Source organism: Kogia breviceps, chromosome 7, assembly GCF_026419965.1.
Source record: "Kogia breviceps isolate mKogBre1 chromosome 7, mKogBre1 haplotype 1, whole genome shotgun sequence".
In the NCBI taxonomy this organism is placed as follows: domain Eukaryota; kingdom Metazoa; phylum Chordata; class Mammalia; order Artiodactyla; family Physeteridae; genus Kogia; species Kogia breviceps.
In genome coordinates, this window is record NC_081316.1 from 42,840,643 (window position 1) to 42,861,880 (window position 21,238).

A 21,238-nucleotide genomic window follows, 5' to 3' on the forward strand; every position below is an offset into this window, starting at 1 on the left:
TTTTATTTATTATTGTGTCCAAAACACATAGTATATGCTCAATAAATACTTTTGGGTGAATGAAGCCGCAGTTGACCCTTGGTATCCGCGGGGAATTGGTTCCAGGACCTGCTATGTATACCAAAATCCTCTGGATGCTCACGTCCTATAATTGCTTTCCGTATCCCCAGTTCCGCATCCGGGAATTCAACCAACCCGGCACAGTACACAATCCGCGGTTGGTTGAAACCAGGGAAGCGGAACCCGTGGATACGGAGGGCCGACTGTAGTCCTTTAAGCCAACATTCTGCTTGTAATTTGGGGGAGTTGATTTCATCAATTCAGTGACTTGTCTTGTCTGGTCAACTCCCTGGCCTCACTCACCCTTGTCTCCCAGGTGCCCACTCCCGCATCCTGGGGGTGTCTTTTATCACCTTCTCCTCTTAACACATTCCTGTTCACTTCGCAGCACCTTGTCATACCTCATCTCCATTGTGACACTTTCCCCAGGCTGTTAGTTACTACTGTTTCTGGGCTCCTAAAACACTTTGACTTCTTCCACATTTTCCCATGTTTGTTTCTTTTACCACAAAATTAGAAAATGCTCCTAGAAAACTCAAGCAAGCATCAGAGAGGTGTATAAAGTCAAAAGCAAAATCCTCCCTTCCCACTCCCAGGTGGCCACTGGTATCACTGAGTTCTTTTTTCTGCATTTACAAACATACATTAACTCTTTTTTTAAATAAAGAAAGGAAAGTAAAAAAACAACAGATCATACAATAATACTATGGAGTGACATTTTTCAATTACTCTCTCTCATTTTTCTTTTCACATTAGAAGATATCAACCTTCATCTTTCAATGGATATTTTATTGGTCCATTGTGTGCTTGTACCATCATTTAAAAAATCAGTTTCTTGATAGCTATTTAGGTAGCTCCTATTTTTCTAAATTACAAGCAATACTGAGATAAATCCCTTTATACATTCGAGTGGCTATTTCTCTGTTATTGCACCAAATGGCATCCCATTTTGTATCTTGATAGCTACAGCCTGACTGTCTTCTAAAAAGGCAGTGCCCAATTACACTCCCATCCATGGCGGGTAAGAATGTCTGAATCTTCACAGCCATGACTGGATATTATCACTGTGTTTCTTCTTTGTTATCTAATTGGTCAAAAACTTCCCTGTCTTCAATTGTTGTTGAAGTTGAATAGTCTTTCGTATTTCATCATCACTTGTGTCCTTTGTCTGAAAATGATTATTCACATCCATCGCTCATTTTCCTATAGAAGTGTTCAATTGCATTTTCTACTCATTTGTAATGGCTTTTTAAAAAATTGTGGTAAAATACACATAACATAAAATTTCCCATCTTAACCATTTTTTAAGTGTGCAGTTCAGTGGCATTGAGTACATTCACATTGTTGTGCACCATCAACATCATCCATCTTCAAAACCCTTTTCATCTTGCAAAACTGAAACTCTGTACCCATTAAACAATAACTCTCCATCCCCCCCTCACCAGTTCCTGGCAACCACCATTATCTTTTCTTTCTATGAATTTGACTACTGACATGGTTTTTAAAATAGTATGCATGTTAACTTTTGTTTGTTAAAGAGGTTAAACAATTTTTCAAATTTTTAGTTTTAACTTTATAAAGTCTTGTCATTTAGAAGGTGCACATTTTTTTAAGCTTCACATTTTTATGTTAGTAAATATGAACATCATTTGCTTTATGGCTTTTGAGTTTTATGTTTGGCTTTGAAGAACTTCCTCACCCCAAAATAATCAAGTATTTTCCTGATTTCTTCTGGTAGTAAAAGTACTCTGGTCATACCCATATCTCAGCACTTCTCATATTTATTCTAATTAATATTAATGACTAGCATTGATAAGAACTGTGTTCTAGGCACCGTGCTAAGTTCATTTCATGTTATTATCTTGTTTAATCTTCATACCAAGGCAATGAGGTGGGTCCTATTGTTATCTCCATTTAATGATGAGAAAATTGAGGTTTAGAGAGTTTGAATAACTTGTCTACTTCAAGTGGCAAAGCTGTGATTTGAACCTGAGCCATCTGACTGCATTCTAACCATGAAACTATGAATCTGTTTTCTCTGTTAAATGGTGCTCCTCTGGGGTGAGAACTGTGTCTTATCTGTATTCTGACTCTAGCACATAGGTCCTCAACAATTGTTTTTAGAGTGAATTAATCCCTGTTACTTAAACTCAGCATCCAGAGCACAACCTCAGATACTGCTATTCCTATCTCTTCCTTCGCTATCTCACTCCTTAACAAATTCAGTCTTGACCTTCCTTCTAAGCCCAAAGAGCTTCTGCTTTTGCATAGGAATGAGCTTCCCTGCGTAGTCAGTGATCTCCTCAATCCTCCTTTCCCATTCCCAGGTGGCCATTGGTATCACTGAGTTCTTTTTTCTGCATTTACTAACATACATTAACTCTTCTATTTTTAAAAAAATTTATTTATTTATTCATTTATTTAATTTTTGGCTGCATTGGGTCTTTGCTGTTGCACGCGGGCTTCCTCTAGTTGCGGCGAGCAGGGGCTGCTCTTTGTTGCGGGGCGTAGGCTTCTCATTGTGGTGGCTTCTCTTGTTGCAGAACACAGGCTCTAGGCGCGCGGGCTTCAGTAGTTGTGGCTCGCGGGCTCAGTACTTGTGGTGCACGGGCTTAGTTGCTCCGCGGCATGTGGGATCTTCCCAGACCAGGGCTCGGACCCGTGAACCCTGCATCGGCAAGCGGATTCTTAACCACTGTGCCACCAGGGAAGCCCCTAACTCTTTTTTTTTTTTTTTCAATAAAGAAAGGAAGGTAAAAAAAAACCAGATCAGGGCTTCCCTGGTGGCGCAGTGGTTGAGAGTCCGCCTGCTGATGCAGGGTACATGGGTTCGTGCCCCGGTCTGGGAAGATCCCACATGCCGCGGAGCGGCTGGGCCCGTGAGCCATGGCCACTGAGCCTGCATGTCCGGAGCCTGTGCTCTGCAACGGGAGAAGCCACAACAGTGAGAGGCCCGCATAACGCGCGCAAAAAAAAAAAAAAAAGAAAAAAAAAAACAGATCATACAATAATACTATGGAGCGACGTTTTTCTACCACTATCTCAAGGGAACTGGACTGCCTTGTCAAGACCCTGCTCCCTTCACAGAGTTCTCCCCTGGGGCCACTCATGCGCCACCTCTCTGTGCTCTTTCTTCTTGGGGAAGCGATAAGCATATGACTTCCTCGCCAGCACATAGGCCATAGTCCTGTCATTGTCCTTCAATGGACTTCCCTCTTCTGGAGTCCACTCCATCCATTTAGCATTCCCTCGTGCCAAGACTTACTGACTTCTGGGCGGGTCCCACTCCTTCTTCAAGAATTTCCCCACCAGGCTCATGGTCTCCCCCTCTCCAGCTCCCATTTCCTCCCTTAAGGCTTCCCGCCCTCATATTGATGACCTTTCCACTGTGCTGGCTTCAAACCCTTCATTTGCACAATCAACAATCCTTCCTCTCCTAACGTCTGTAACATCAGCCCAGTCCCAACCCCAGATTCAGTCATTGCAAAGATGCTGCTCTTTGTCTGGCTCTCTTGTCTTTCTGCCGCAGTCTCCCCGTTCACCCTCCTTGCCAACTTCTAGGCCTGACCAAACCCTTTCTACTGTCTCCACTCCTCCCTGTTGCTGGGGAAGTTCAGGGAACCAAGCTCTTTGGATCCATTCCAAATTCCTCTGGTGCAACTTCAGAAGGATCCTCTCTGCTGCCTGGTCAGCCTCTCATCACCTGCACCTCGCTTCCTCTTCCACTTGCTAGCATCTCTTCTAAACCTTCCCATCTCCTAGAGCTGAGCTCCACTTCCCAAAGATGTCTGTGTCTCCTCCTTGACTGTGGAGGCCATCTCATTGGAGCTCTCACCACCTCCCTGCACTCCTCCACGTTCCCTTCTTTCACATCTCAGAGGGAAAAATCTTTCTCTTCCCCTTCATCCTTTAGGATGCTCATGAAGAATAATGGAAAAATATGAGCTTTGAAAACTGACAACCTGGGGCTTGAATTCCAGCTCAGTTATCGAGTAGTTTTGTGTCCTGGAATAATCTATTGAATGTTTCAGGTCTTACTTTCCTTGCACCTTGGTGGGCGTGAACATAGTATCTGCCTCAAAGGGATTTGTAGAGAGGCTGGCATGGCCTGAGGCACATGAAGCATGTGGCATCTGCCCATACTTTCTGAGTCTTCTCCCCCCACTCCCACATCCAGCTTCTCCACCTGAGTCCCCAATCCCGTTCCCTTTCTCTTCAGGTACTTTGCCCCATCAATTATCTCCTACTTGTTTTTAAGTATTTTGTCTTTCCCTTTAACTAAATATTTTCTGTTGACATAAAAACGTGAAGTTCTCCTTTACCCCCATATTCCCTTCTGTGATTCTGCTAACAATTCCAGCCTCCGTTCTCCCTCCCTTCTTAATTTTATCTCTTGAGAGAGTAGCCTACACTAGCCGATTCTGTTTCTCCCCCACCCACACTCTCCCTCATCCTTTGCTGTCAGGCCTCAACACCTCGTCTCCCTCCCTCATCACTGTACTTAAATAGGGTTCCTAAAGCCATGATAATCTAGGCCCTTGGATTCTTGGTTTTCCTTGATCTTCAGCCTGCCATACTCATCTGCAGCACTGGACTGTGCCAACACCCTGCTTCCGCTTGAGAAATCTGCCTTGACTATAAGTCATTGTACGAGTTTGGTTCTCCTCCTACCTCTCTTTCTACTCTTTCAGTTCATTCATTCAGCATTTTTAAAATTGAGCATTTATTATGAGCCACAACTGTGCTAGGTGCTGGGGACACAGTGGTGAATTATACAGGCATTGACACTGGTCCACTGGCCCCTGAAGTGTATGGCTAAGAGGGCAGACATCAGACAAATTTTCTTTGTCTCGGTTACCTGTTTCATCCGTGAGTGTGTGTGTGTGTGTGTGTGTGTGTGTGTGCATGTTCACCTATTTGCAAGAATGTTACAAAAGCATATAACAGGGAGGAAGACTGAGAGAGGGGAAGCCAAGGAAGGACAGTTTGAGGAAGTGATATTTAAGCTGAGATCTGCAGGATGAATAAGCGTTAGCTGGGTGAGGAGTGGAGATTTTGGAGGGGTGGCTTCCAGGAAAAAGAAGGAAAGCTGTGAAGGCTCTGAGGTGAGAAGGTGCTTGGCAAATTCAAGAAACTGAAAGCAGGCCAGTATAGCTGAAGGTGGTGGGGAGATGAGGTAGGAGCCCTGAACAAAGATCATGCAGGGTCTTGTGAGGCATGGAGAAGGTTTGGGATTTACTCCCAAGAACAATGGGCAGCTACTGAAAACCTCTCTTCCCCTGCCTGTTTTCTCATTTTGGGTGTGCCTCACAGATGGGTTTGGTGCTCTGCTCTGCTCTTGGCCCATTCAACCTTATGGCTGAGTAATCACTTCTCTGTGGTTGATTCCTAAATCCTAATACCCTCCTGAATTCCAATCGTTTTCCCAGCTACCATCTAAGATTATATACTGGGCTCTCTTTCTGATACTGCAGATTAAATGTTAGAAATTAACCTCATTTTTCTTTTCAAAATCCTTCCTTCTCCTGTATTTACCATCTTGGTCAATTGCTCCACTGGGCCTCTCATTAACCCAGATTGGAAATGCTGGTGTCTTCTTGACTTCCCCCTTTTTTTTTTCACTCATTCGTTTATGTTGAGGATACAGCAGGGACCCAAACTGATGGAACTTACATTCTGTGGGGACACCCAACAATAAACACATTGAGACTTTCCTGGTGGTCCAGTGGTTAAGGCTCTGCACTCCCAATGCAGGAGGCCCGGGTTCGATCCCTGGTCAGGGAACTAGATCCCGCGTGTCGCAACTAAAGATCCCACGTGTTGCAACTAAGGATCCTGTGTGCCGCAACTAACACCCAGCGCAGACAAATAAATACATAAATATTTTTTTTAAAAAACAATAAACACATCAACATGTATTATAATGTCAGTTAGTAAATGCTATCAATAAAAATAAAGCAGGGGCTTTCCTGGTGGCGCAGTGGTTGAGAATCCGCCTGCCGATGCAGGAGACACGGGTTCGTGCCCTGGTCGGGGAAGATCCCACATGCCGCGGAGCAACTGAGCCCGTGAGCCATGGCCGCTGGGCCTGCGCGTCCGGAGCCTGTGCTCCACAACGGGAGAGGCCACAACAGTGAGAGGCCCGCATACCGCAAAAAAATAAAAAAATTAAAAAATAAAAATAAAAATAAAAATAAAGCAGATAGAAAGTGAGGGGTGGAGATGCTGCTTATTTTCATCAGAGGAGGTCTCTTTGAGGAAGTAGATTTGAGCAGAGGCCAGAATGAGATGAAGGAACAAGCCATGTGGCTATTTGGGAAAGAATGTCCCAGGAAGAGGGAATAGCAAATGTAAGGTCCAGGGGTGGGGGCATGCTTGAGGAGCAACAAAACCTCAGTGGCTGGAACGCATCAAGTGACAGGTTGAAAATAAAGAGATGAAGCCAGAGAAGCGGCACATACAGACTGTGCTGTAAAGAATGGAAAGGGGTTTGGAATTTAGTTCTAAGTGTGATGAGAAGCCTTTGGAAGGTTTTGATCAGAAAAGTGATATGATCTGATATACGAAGACCAAAGGGTCCCTCTGGCTGCTGTGCAAAGAATAGACTATAGGGGCAAAGTGGAGACCACATAGTAATCCACATCCTCTCCATATCACAGGGTCTTGCCCACATCCATCCCTCTCTCCCATCTTCATAACCACTTCCCTAAGCTAACCCCCTCCATCTCATACCAGAATTGTTGTTGGGATCTCATAAATGATCTTCCTGCCTCCTTCCAGAGCAAGCCTTTCCCTTGTTCAAGCCTTCATTGGTTCCCCACCCCACAGAAATGAAGTACAACTACTTCGGTCTTTTTTTTTTTTTTTTTAACTTACTTACTTTTGGCTGCCTTGGGTCTTCGTTGCTGCTCACAGGCTTTCTCTAGTTGCAGTGAGCGGGGGCTACTCTTTGTTGCGGTGCACGGGCTTCGCATTGCGGTGGCTTCTCTTGTTGTGGAGCACGAGCTCTGGGCACTGGACTTCAGTAGTTGTGGCATGCGGGCTCAGTAGTTGTAGCTCGTGGGCTCTAGAGCTCAGGCTCAGTAGTCGTGGTGCACAGGTTTCGTTGCTCCACGGCGTGTGGGATCTTCCTGGACCAGGGCTCGAACCCGTGTCCCCTGCATTAGCAGGCGGATTCTTAATCACTGCACTACCGGGGATGCCCAACTTCTTCAGTCTTATATTCAAGGCCCCTCTTGTCTCCCAGCCTTATCTCTCACTGCTGCCTTTCACATACCCCATGCTAAAGTCACAGAGAACTACTCAGTTTCCCATGTAAGCTTCTTGCCTTCCCATCTCCAAGTTTTTGCCTAACTTGTTCCATCTTCTCATGAAGGATTCTCTCACCATCATCCATCTCTGTATATTTCAGATTTCCTGACCCTTTCCTGATCATCCCAGGCATCAGGGATTCTTCTTGCATTTGGACTCTTACACCTTTCCAATGACACTAGTTATTCTCTATGTGGATATAACTCTTCATTGTACACATCTTATCTTCCTCACTAAATCATGAATTCCTAGAGGTCAGGTCCAACTCAGATACATATCTGTGCACTTTCCATCCACAGGGCCTAGCCCAATGCTCACAGTGAGTACACCACAGATATTTGTCCAATGAGTGAGTTGCTGGCATCAGAGTATTTAAACAGTCTATTTGGAGAGACACAACCAAGTCTTCAACCCATGCAAGTGAATAATATGACAGTATATAATGGATGGATAAATCAGGTGGCACATAGTCTATGGACCAGAGGAATCTAGGTGGACTGGTCAGGGAAGACCTGATAACAGCTGATGCTTCTGGAGTGTTTATCACGTGCTGCTGTCCGGGCTGAATGCTTTACATGCATTATCTCACGCTTCTCACCTACCTTGTGCTACAGGCACTTACATGTAAGTAAATGCCTCATCTACAGATGGGGAAACTGAGGTAGGAAGGTGAAGTAATTTCCCTGAAGTCACAGTGCTATAAAATCTGCAGACTTGTGATTTGATCCCATGCCTGTCTAATTGGTTAACCTATAGCAATCACCCCAGTATTCACACACAGGAAAGGCTCAGCTGTGAAAATAGGGTTTGCATTTTATTTCCTGTCTCATTCCAAAATGGATCTAAAGCAGCTAAATATGAGATGAGCTATGCCTGAGAAGATGACTAGGATTTAAGGATGAGGTAGGTGTTTCAGGTTAGGAAAGCAGCTATTTGTGGACTCTAAGGCAGACTTGTTCCCGGGTAGCAGCAGTGAGCTGACTAAATTGGTGGATATATCTGGAGACTGGTTGGGTGGGTAAGTGGATACAGTGTGTGGAGGGCATTCAATGCTAGGGAGCACTGTTGAGTGTTGATGTGCTAGAACACAAGGAGAGGTTGAAGGGTGTACGGGCTGGTCAGGACATAACTCCATTGAAAGCACATTCACTGGGACAGATTTTGCACTAAGCAGATGAATGGAACTGTAGGATTTCCCTGAGTAAGCCCTTGCTCTCAAACAGCTAACAGTCTTCTGGGAGAAACAGCCCGTAGGATGCAAACAAAGCACAGTGGAGACCTAACTGGGGAAGAAGAGTTTTAATGAAGGATCTGGGGTACTTTCTAGGGTTGTGGCATTTGGAACAAGCCTTGCAGATGAGTGGGGTTAGAAGAATAGAAGAGGGTGGCCACGTCTGGCACTGCGGGAAGGTGGTTTTTAGAGAGCATTACCCTGATAATCATATACAGGCTGGACCAATGAGCAGTCTCTCACACATTTCTGAGGAAGAGATGCACTTTGGGCCCCAAATCCATCTGCACAGGGAGCAGTACCATGAAAAAGACTTAGGGGTCTTAGCAGTCAGCAAGTTCAATGACAGAACAGAGCTGCTTAACAGTCAAAGGAGCTAAAGTAATCTGCAGCTGCCTTAAAAGATGGTCAGGGTTGCATATCCAGCTCCAGACTATATCCTGAGAATTTTGTCAATTTGGGGGCCAAGCCCTACACCAGCAGTTCACAACTGGGGGTGATTTTGACCTTCAGGGGACATTTGGCAAAGTCTGGAGACATTTTTGGTTGTCACACTGGGAGGGAATTCTACTGACATCTAGTGGGTAGAATCCAGGGATTCTGCTAAACATCCTACACTGCACAGGACGGTTCCTTCCCCTGCCTCTTCACAACAAAGAATTATCCAAACCAGGTATCAGTCCTCTAATTGATAGAGGACTGATACCTGGTCTGGAGGATGCTCTAGAGGATGAAGCAACCAGAACGTGGTTAGTGGTAGGGACAGTTTTTACAACAGTGTCACTAGGAGCAGTTGAAGAACCTGGGAATATTTATACTAGAGGAGATTTAAGGACCTGAGAAATATCTTAGAGCAGCAAAAAGAACTGAAGTGTCCAGAGCAACTGCCCAAATTTCCACTATCGCTCACCCTAACTACTGCAATGGGAGTCCAACCAGACCCAATGTTGGAAATTTAAGAAAGTCATTGTAATAGCAAACACTTATAGTATTTACTGTATTTCAGGCACTCTCCTAAGAGCTGTACATATACAAACATATTTAATTGTCACAACAAACCCATCACACCTATTTTACAAATGGAGAGACTGAGTCACAGAGGAAAGGGTAAGTGATTTGCTTAAGCACAAAGCTTAGCAAGCAGCAGGGCCAGAATTTGAACCCAGGCAGCTGTACTCTGTGTGTGTGTGTGTGTGTGTGTGTGTGTGTGTGTGTGTGTGTGTGTGTGTGTGTGTGTGCTAGGCAGGCCTCTCACTGCTGTGGCCTCTCCCGTTGCGGAGCACAGGCTCCGGACGCGCAGGCTCAGCGGCCACGGCTCACTGGCCCAGCCACTCCACGGCATGTGGGATCTTCCCGGACCAGGGCACGAACCCGTGTCCCCCGCATCGGCAGGCGGACTCCCAACCACTGCGCCACCAGGAAAGCCCCAGGCAGCTGTACTCTCAACCACTGTGCAATGTTGCTATGCTGCATTGGAAAGAAACAGATCTGGGCTCAAATCCCAGCCTTACCACTTAATAGCTGTGTGACAACTGGCATGCTACTTAACCTCTCTGAGCCAGTTTCTTCATCCTGCATAATAGGGATAGTAAGATGATAAATAGTTACCAGTTCTTCCATACAGTAATGAATGTAGTTCTCACAGGAACTCAAGGACAGGCCTATTTATTACTCTTACTTTATACACATGAGGATTTTATGACTTAGAGAGGTTGAATGACTTGCTCAGGGTCACACAGAGAGGAAGAGGAGAGTTAGGATTTAAATCCACATTTGTCTGACTCCAGAACCTGTTTTTAACTACAAAGCCATTACATTTGCAAGTTTGTGCTGAAGGGAGCATGACAAAGCATATAAAATTTCCTGGAACATAGTAAGCAATCAATGATAGCTATTTATTATTGTATTAGTAATCGTAGTTGTTATCTTCATGACCAGAATGCACAATCAGGTGCACAGAAGGCAACGTACTATCCTAGCCCAAAGAACAAGATCAGCGTAAAATGAATGATGCAGTGGCTTATGTGCAGATCACGACCCCTCAGCCAGCTATTCCATAATCTTGAGCTTTAGCCTCCCCAGTAAAGTGGTGTCACGTTTGATTCATTTGTCCTGCTCTCAGCACAGTCTACTATTCATAGAACAGGAGTGGGAAGAGAAGGGACGGTGTGAGGCTAATTTAATGTCAAGGTTTCATAGCCCATACATTTCATAGTCATAATAAAAAAAAGAGGAACGTAGTGCCCTGTGCAAAATGGGAAAAGGCACCACATACTCACATACTGCACTGTGAATAAAACCACAGCTCACGGGATGGTTAATTGTACCCGGGAAGGATTTTGTTTTTAAACCACTGCCTGATTTCACTGTAGGGAATGCTGTGTTAGTGCTTTCTACAGAGAGAGGGTGGCATCTGCCTGGCTGGAGAGCTGGCAGCACACAGCATCTGCCTGCAATGGATTCTTAAACATGGACTCGTGGCTAATGGGATGTCAGACAGGAAGAGACTGAGAGCTGCTTGCAGGGATGGAGGTAGGCACTGAGGACAATGGGAGCTCTGGGCAGGGGGCCACCAACTGCCTAGGTGGGGGAGAATGGTCAGAGAAAGTTTCATAGGGAGGGGATATTTGAGCTGGATCTTGAAGGATGAATAGGAGTTTGTCAGGTGGAGAAAGGGGGAGGGTATACAGACCAGAGAACAACAGTACTGCAAAAGGTCTGTGACCTGGAAGCACATGACCACTCCTGAAATACCTCATGGATTGTGGCAGGAGCTCAGGGAGAGAGGGGTGTGGAGTAAGGGAGATAAGGCTGGAAATGTGGGATGCAGTCAGCTCTTAAAGAGCCTACAGCCCTACAAAGGCTTCTGGACAGTGTGATATAATGGAAATGATTTCTGGCAGTGCAGTATGAGAAGAAATGTCCTGGGGTTTGGAGTGAATTGACTCTGAGTTGCATTACTTGTTGGCTATGTGACTGAGGACAAATTACTTTACCTCTCTGAGTCTCAGATCCATGTTTGTAAGATGGGGACCTAACGCCTGCCCCAGAGGGCTCTTGATAGGATGAAACAAGGTGAAGTATAAATTCCTAGCACACTCACAGCATATTGTAGGCTCTCGTGAACATTAATCCCCCTTTATTGGATAGGTGAGGGGGAGTTGTTTCCCACAGGGCAGAGTTTCCATCTGATTTCTGTTTTAGAACAGCAACTCCAACAGATTGTACTAGGGATAGACTGGAGGCAGAAAGAAGACTCCACTCAGGAGGTTGCTTTGCTGGTCTTGATCTATAAATGTTGAATCTTAATAGCTTCAGTTTCAGGGGGTTACATTCTCATTACCAGGTTCCAGATTCTGGGCTATACCTGTGGTTCCAATACCTGGACCTCTCTGAGAAGACTGGATAATGAACTGTCTTAGCTTCCTCAGTTTCTGTAAGGTTGAAGGTACACAATTCAAGCAAGTTCAAGTTTATTTGACCGCATACAGTCACTCCTGTTCTCCATTTCATTCATTCATTCATTCATCAGGCAAGCATTTATTGAGGGTCACCCAATACCTGGGTTGCAAGGGTTTGGCAGATACAATTGCCTACTCTCCCATCTGTGTGGTTTTATAGATCAGAACTTGAAAAAACAGTGACGCCAACCCTTCTCAGGGCCCACACATCACTGAGGCTTCCTATGGGTCTGTTCAACTCATTCCTGGCTTTTGTGGAAGGTAATTAGCTGGACAGAGAACATAGACCAATGAAGACAGTCCTGCTGGAAAATTACTTCCCTGTGCCACACTTTTTCAAGCTCCCAATTTTCTAAAATCTCAGCAAGAAATTGTGAATCTGAGATCAGAGATCCTGAACTGTGTCTTTCTGAGAAAGAGATCAGAAAAAGATAGATGGAAAGAAATAGCTGATGGGCAATGGTGGCTTCTTGCTCCTGATTGGACTTTAGGAAGTATATCCAGAGAATAAAGTGGATTCCTCAATTTGATAAATCAAGGAATCTTACCTCAAGTCATGAGAATTTAGAGAACCAAGAAAAACTCTATCGATGTGGTTAAACAACAGTACTATCACCAAAACTAAGAGTGGAGTCTATGATGTCAAAACTTCCACATCTCATTAAGAAACCCTCAAACACTTGCTTTTCCTCCCATATCCACACCATTGTCTCTTCCTCCTGTGGACCATTCCAGGAGCCTTCTCACAGGTCTGTGGGCTACGGTGCAGACGCTTTGCCACCCATTCTCCATGGTGTCCTCAGCGTGCTCGGCCCAGACAGAGAGGAGGACCCCAGCCCCCTCTGCCCAGGCGCCTCTCTGACTCCCCGCCTCCCTCAGGGGGTGTGTCAGGCTGCTAGCTGGGTATCAAGGCTGCTCCAAGCCGGCCTCTCCTGAGCTCTGCCTCTGACAGCTCTCCTTTCACTCAACCTTTATTACACAGCGGGATGGAGCTGGGACACAATGCTGTGACTTTGTAGCTGAGTGTTATTTTCTTTTCCATCCCCATTTCCTTAACATCCAGCCCCGTTACCACTTCTTCCAGGCACCATTCCCCGCCTCTCCCTCCAGAGGGGGTGCCCTCACCTACAGGATTATCTCTGTATTCTAATGTCTCCCATGTGGCATTTTCTATGTTGTGTTATACTTTATTGGATACTGTGTCTTTCTTACCTGCAGTGACACTGACACAAAAGGACATGGACTCTGCCTTATATTTCCTTGTTTCTCCACCGCCAGGCACAGTGCCCAGCACATGATACACAGCTCCATATGTGATTTTTTTTTTTTTTTGAGTTGAATTGAATGATGAAATGGAAGGGAGAGGAGGAACAGGTGTTCTAAAATAGAAGACAGGAAATAAGACCAACCAAATCTGGTTCCTCAGCAAACAGTCGACACCCCTCTATTGTGGTGGGCTTCTTTGTGCAAAGGGCTGGGAACTGGGCCCTGAAGAATGCCCAGCCTTTGCCCTCGTGGCCTATTGCTTCAGACTGTGGGCTTTGGAGCCAACTGTGTTAGAATGCCAGGCCTGCCACTTTCTGTGTGATCGTAGGCAAGCTACTTAACTTTCCATACCTTGGGTTTTCATCTGTAAAACCAGGGCAATGATGATCCTTAATCATAAAGTTTTGTCATGAGAATAAATAAAAAAGCCCTTGTGGAGCACTTAGACTAGTGCCTGGCAGAGGGGTAAATGTCAGCTATTACTACAGAGCTCACAGTCAAGCAAACTTAAAGTCACCTGAGAATCAAGAGAGTCATTACCGAGATAATGCTATTTTCTTGGTGGAACCTGCACACACACACCTGCAGAAGGGCTCTAGATTTGTTGGGTAAAATTTTTGATGAGATGCTCAAGGATGGGGCTTTGATGCCAGAGGCATTATTGGCGACAGAATAGATGTGGTGGTTGAAATGCTTTTTTAGGGGTGCTGGGACCAGCTAGCTCTCAAGTTTTTGTGGGATAGTCAAGGCAGTGGCTAGAGCCAAACTGCTGAAACCACCACAAGGAATGGGTCTGTGGGAAAGAAAGAGAGGAGATCAGACTGTCAATACCTGGGCAAGAAAGTGAGTTTTCAAAGCTGAACTTTTGATCTACTTTTCTTTATGGTGTGTGATACAGCGCTCTCCTGACCTTCCTAAGAGGTCCTCAGTGGAGTCCTCTGCACTCTCTTTGCTGCTTGGAGTCGGCTTTTTTAGCGAGGCAGTATGAAGTCTGGGCTCTATGTGGTTGGTGAGAGTAGCGGTGTCCCCAGGAGGCCAGCCACATCTGGCCCAATGTGAGAGGTTCAATGAGAAAGGCACTTTGGGTACACAGAAGCCAGAGAGGTAAAAGCAGCCTTGGGAGCAGCTAGAGAGAATCAGAGTATTGCCATTGCTAAATGTAGAGTTAAACAGTACAATACAGTCAAGTTCTAGTGCCTTGTGTCTGCCCCTCAGGAGTGCCAGCAGTAGATAAACTAACACTAATCACTGCACATCTCTGGGAAGTTACCATCATCTCTCATGTTGTACCCAATTATGCTGTTTCCCGCTGGGACAGGTAAGGAACATGGCACCTGCCCAAAGAGTTGACATGGATGGCTCTGTGTGCCTGAAATGCCAAATAGGACCAAAAGACGCAGCACTGGAAAACCTCCGAAAGCCTCCATGATAGTATATGCATTGGTTAATGGATCAACCTCTTGGGTGCCCTAACTCAAATTTGAGTTCAGACCTCTAAACCCAACTATTCCTAGACAGTTTAGTTTTTTTTCATTTTCAGCTGATTAGCTTTGAGCACTTACTACCAGCCAGGTGCTGTGTTAAGTGCTTTATTTGCATCATTTCTTTTCGTCTTCCCTGAAACCTGAGAAGTTCGGTAAAATTATTAGCTCCACACTGCAGATGAGAAAATTGAGGCTGAGAGAGGCTAATTGACCAGTACAAGGTCACACAGCTTGAAAGTGGAGGTGGAGTTTGCACCCCGCCAGGTCTCTTGGAATCCAGAGCCAGAGAACTTAATAACTATGTTAACTGGTTTGGAAGGGATCAGAGGTTATCCAGTTCAATCAGCTGTCTACCTAGAGGGAGCAACTTGCAGTTGGAAAGTACATGGGACTAGGAGACTGTTTTGGTTTTGTTTTTTTAATAAATTTTATTTATTTATTTGGCTGTGTTGGGTCCTCGTTTCTGCGCAAGGGCTTTCTCTAGTTGCGACGAGCGGGGGGCCACTCTTCATCGCGGTGCGCGGGCCTCTCACTGTCATGGCTTCTCCTGTTGCAGAGCACAGGTTCCAGACGCGCAGGCTCAGTAGTTGTGGCTCACGGGCTTAGTTTCTCCGCAGCATGTGGGATCCTCTCAGATCAGGGATCGAACCCGTGTCCCCTGCATTGGCAGGCAGACTCTCAACCACTGCGCTAACAGGGAAGCCCCTGTTTTTGTTTTGTTGGAGGCACTTCTGTATGATACTGGGCAAGTCACTGAAACTTCCTGGGCCCCAGTTTTCTCTTGCAAGAGAAGAGTTAATGCTCTACCTTATAGGTTTGTTTTAAGACCTAATATAAGGAGTGGAACAGGACGAAAGCTACTGCTTTGCCTTGAACAGACAGCAGGAATATTCTAGTCATCTTTCGTGGGGTAGCTAATTTCTGGTACATCCAGCCAAATGTGATTAACAAGGAAAAATTTAATATAGAACCACTCCCTTTTCTGACTCACTAAGAAAATGAGATAATCTTGAATATTGCATTAAAATAAAGAATTTTAAAGTTGACTGATTTTTGGCGGCTCTGTGCTAGGCATTTTCATATGCATTTAATCTCCAGTAAAAATAAATGAGGCTCTCAGGTGGTTAAGTGCTTTCCTCCAATCACACAGCTAGTAAGTAGTGAGGATTTGAACTCAGCGTTGCTTGGTTTTAACTGTAGGCACTTTTGCATGCAGCAAGGACTTAGACCAGATCCATTCGACTTGCTTATAGCAGAAGTGAACAATTCGGTTTTCATAGAGCCCCACTGTTTCAAATGAAGTCACCGTAACATCCCCGGGAAGGCACCTAATGTCTTCAGGCACCCAAATGGAAGAGTTTCTGTTTCATCCTCTGCATGTCAAAGTCTAAAACTTTAGCAACATCCAACCTCTGCTAAACAAATTAACCAGCCGCAAATTATAGAAGAGCCAACAGAAACAGAAGACATAGGTATCACTCGCTGAGGGATAACTTTCATAGCTTTGAAGTAAAGGAAGAATTACATTAAAAAAAATTGATGAACTATTTGAGTGCAAAACATTTAAAATGTCAAACAATGACATAAAATTAAAAGGTAGACAACAAACTGAGAAAATAATTGTATAAAGGTGATTAAGTATTCAACTACATAATATATGTATATGAAGAAATAATTCAAATTTTAAAAGAAAAATAAAACCCAAGATCTCAATAGATCAGTGACCTAAGGACATGAAGAGAAAAGTTAGAGAACAAAATACAAATATTAAACACTTAGCCTGAGAAACATTTTTACTGAGTAATAATCAAAGAATTATAGATTAAAATAATATTTATCATCATAATAACATTTAATATTTTATAATTCATCACATTTACTAAGTGCTTAATATATATAAATTCATTTAATCCCAAAAACCTCCTTAGGAGATGGTGCTATTTCCATTTCATAGATTAGGAAACCGAGGCCAAGTGAGGTTCAGTAACTTGCTCCAATCAGACAACTAGTTAGGGTATAGCTGAGATTTAAATCCAGACAGTTTGGCTTTTACATCCATGTTACACTTAGGAAATTAACAAAAATAAAAATACTTCAAAATATTTTTACTTTTTTGAATATTCCGTGCCAGTAAAGTTCTTGAGAGACCCAGTGCTGGTTTCTTTATAAACTGGTACAACTCTTTTGAAAAGCAATATAGTGACAGGTAGCAAGAGCCATAAAAATGCATGTTTTGATATGGAAACAACCTAAATGTCCATCGACAGACAGATGAATGGATAAAGAAGATGTGGTACATATATACAATGGAATAATAGCCATAAAAAAGAATGAAATAATGCCATCTGCAGCAGCATGGATGCAACTAGAGATTATCATACTAAGGGTGGAAAGAAAAACAAATACCATATGATATCACTTATATGTGGAATCTAAAATATGACACAGATGAACCTATCCACAAAACAGAAACAGACTCACAGACATAGTGAAGAGACTTGTGGTTGCCAAGGGGTGGGGGTGGGGGGTGGGGAGGGAGAGGGGTGGACTGGGAGTTTGGGGTTGACAAATGTAAGCTTTTATATATAGAATGGATAAACAACAAGGTCCTACTGTACAGTACAGGGAACTATATTCAATAAACTTGATAAACCATAATGGAAAAGCATATATATATAAAAAGAATGTATATATATATATGTATAACTGAATCACTTTGCTGCATAGCAGTAATTAACACAACATTGTAAATCAACTGTACTTCAATAAAAAAAAATACATGTTTTGTTCTAGTAAGCTCCCTCACTGGCATGTAGATTGGGGAAATAATTCAACAGAAGCAAAAATCTATATGTAGGCAGTTGTTCACTGAATTGTTATCTAGACCAGCCCTGTCCAGTATAAATATAATATAAACCACATATGTAATTAAAAATTTTCTGGGAACCATATTAAAAGAAGTAAAAAGAAATGTGAAACTAATTTAAATAATTTATTTTATTTAACCAATATATTCAAATATAATTTCAACATCAAAAATCAATATAAACACTTGCATTTTTTTTTTGAATTTTTGAATTTTATTTATTTTTTATACAGCAGGTTCTTATTAGTTATCTATTTAAACACTTGAATTTATTATTTCTTATGCTAAGTCTTGGAAATCTGGTGCATATTTTATACTTAAATTACGTCTCGGGGCTCTCCTGGTGGCGCAGTGGTTGAGAGTCAGCCTGCCAATGCAGGGGACACGGGTCCATGCCCCGGTCCGGGAGGATCCCACGTGCCGCGGAGAGGCTGGGCCCGTGAGCCATGGCCGCTGGGCCTGCGCGTCCGGAGCCTGTGCTCCACAACGGGAGAGGCCGCAACAGTGAGAGGCCCGCGTACCGCAAAAAAAAAAAAAAAAAAAAAAAATTACATCTCAATCCAGACTAGACACATTTTAAGTGCTCAGTAGCCACATGTGGCTAGTGGCTACCATACTGAATAGCACAGACAGATCTAGAAGAGCAGAAAGTGGGAAACAGACAATGATACCAAATGGTGAGAATGATTTAGAAAATTATGGTATATCAGCCTCTGGAATTGTATAAAGTCATTACCAATAGTAATACTAAAATCCATAAAAATATATTAAATGTTTATGCTTTGTTAAATAAAAAATTTTAAAATATAAACTATTAGTTTAGTAGATATTTTAAATGTGTCTACATGCAGACACATGGATGAAAGAGGATATGCAAACATTAAAACAGTTGTGTTAGCAAACTGGGATTTAAAGTTGATTTCTTTGTCAAAAAATTTTTTCATTTAAATAGGCATTCAACATCTATTTCTATTAAGAGAGTTTTCTAAACAGAAAAAGGACAAAGAAGGAATATTCCATATAATACACAAATATATGGAGATTCAATTTTCTATGCTTTAAAAACCATATACCCTAATAAATTTCCCATACTGCTTATCATATGGGTTTACTCACTCTTTGGTATTCTCCTAATAGAGAATTTGGTATTTGAGATTGCTGGTCTTTTTTGTTTGCTTATGTTAATGTTCTTAAAGAGTAGATTTATTTAAAAATATAATTCAGAAACCTTTGAATAATATATTTTCTGGACAATGTGATGTTAGGACCATTGTTCATACTTTGTAATATATTTAATATACATTTTTACATATTATATTTCTTTTCTTTGACCTATGAGCTATACTGAAAGCTAACCCAAAGATGCCCAATTTTCCTGTGGATTTCTAGAGACAGAAACTAATGAATAAAAGTCTAGCTATTTCAGAAAAATATAGAAAATTTGATTTTAGTTTTCATTAATATGTCTAGCTCAGAAGTAAAATGAGAAATGGATGGGTGTGAAAAAGAAGAATGGCTGGAATCACAAAAGTGATTCTAGAATGGAACCCAGATTCCATCCATAATCCAAACTGATTCCAGAAATGGATGGGTTAGATAAAGACTGATGACTGGATCCTGAACCTGGAGAGGCGGCCTCTTCAGAGGGAAGGGCGTGAGTGTGGGGTCAGAGAAAATAGTTCTTTACCTTCTACTACCTTGGGGAATTGCATCTTTGTTTCCATAGCTGTAGAATCAGAAGGCATAATCTCAACCTCATAGGTAGAGAGGATTAAGTAAGAGCATGCGCTTCATTATTCATTGCACCCTATTATTTTACAGTTGAGGAAGGTAAGTCCAGAGTGGTGCAAACAGTCTTGGAACCCAAGATGAACTCAAGATGTCCTGCTTGAGTCAGGATTCTTCAAGCACAAAGGCCGGGATCCCAGGCTCTGGAGTCAAAGTGCTGTTACAGCATTGGCTCTGCCAGCCTCTGACACCGTGACCTTGAGCAAATTGCATAAACTCTCTGTCTCAGTTTCCACACATGTAGAGTGGGGACAATAACTGCGTCTAATTCAAGATCAAGTGTGGTAATTAAAAAGTAAAGCTAAGTATGGTATATGGCATATTGCAAGCTTTCAGTAATTGTCCCCTATTATTAGTGGTGGTCCCCAAACCAATTCTTATGATTGTCTTTATTTTACATTCAGCATGTATAGTTTACTAATTGGTTGCATCTTTCCTTTAGACCTTAATGCTAAGGAATTAAATTTCGGTATTTCATAGAAAAATAAAATGGAGTGGGGAAGGGGGCCATTGGACCACCACAAGAAGGAGTATTGGCAAATTTTATCTCAGACATTTTGGGGCAGGCAAGTTGTGCAAGGGGAGAGGGACTTACAGAAAAGGAAGGGAAGGAGGAGATGGGGGTGCAGGAAAAAGCAGGGTATGGAGGTGTGGTTCTGATGGAGGAGAGCTTGCAAAATGTGAGCAAGAAGGCAGTGCAGCACCCTGGTAATAGCTGTCATTTATTGAGCACTTACTGTATGCTAGGCTCTGTGCCTCCTCATCATTAGATTGTGTCTCTGGAAAATGGGAGTAATCATAGTACTTCCTTTATAAGAGTCGCTGTGGGTACTTTATGAGACACTATGTGTCAAACATTTGAACAGTGAGTGCTTGACACATAATATAAAGTTAGTTGTTACTATTATTTTTAAATCCCTCCTGTTTCAGGTGAGGAAGGCTAAGTAACACAAACCATGGAGCTACTAAGTGGCAGAAATCACTTGCTGTCTGACTGTGAGGCTCTAAAATCCATAGAGCACCCAAGTTAAGCAGAGTCTTCCATCCTCCTCCTCCCACTCCAGCCCTACCTCTCAACCTTCCAGTGATGTCAAGGTGGGCTCTGCCATCACAGGGACCTGAAATGGAGCCCTGGCTGTGTGACCTGGGCAAGTCACTTCCCCTACAACCCAGTTTGCTCATTTTTGAAGTGGAGGCTGGTATATCTCACAGGGATTTTGTGGGAATTCAGTAATATTTTCCAGGTAGAGTTGTTTAGCCTAATTGGCACATGAAAAGTACTCAGTGGGTATTAAGCTATTATTGTAATGTGGGCTCTTGGGTTCTTCTCAACTAAAGTTCCCAGCCACTGACATTTCCATACTTAATCTTTATTCTGGAACAGTCTGTGACAAAAGAAAACTCTCAGAAACCTAAGCTTTGACAGCTCCCTTGCTGTCTTTGTAATATGCCATTTTCTTAATTCAACACCATGTGAAGCAACATGGCTATCTCTTCTGGCTTCTAAATTCATTGATGGTGTCAGTTGGTGATGAAATGTCAGAGCACTTGGATCCAACTGTCCCACTGCCGTTTCCTGGCTTTCCCTGGGTGAATGGTAACATTTTCAAATGGATAAAAATCTCCAGGCAACGTCGCTCTCCTCCTCCAGAGCAGATTTATTACAGAGTGGTTGGCATTTCCACATGCTCCGAATTTGTCAGTGTCAGATTCGTATGCGTTCTTAGGTCTCTATACATATACAGGCATAATTTAAATCCCCAGTGAACAA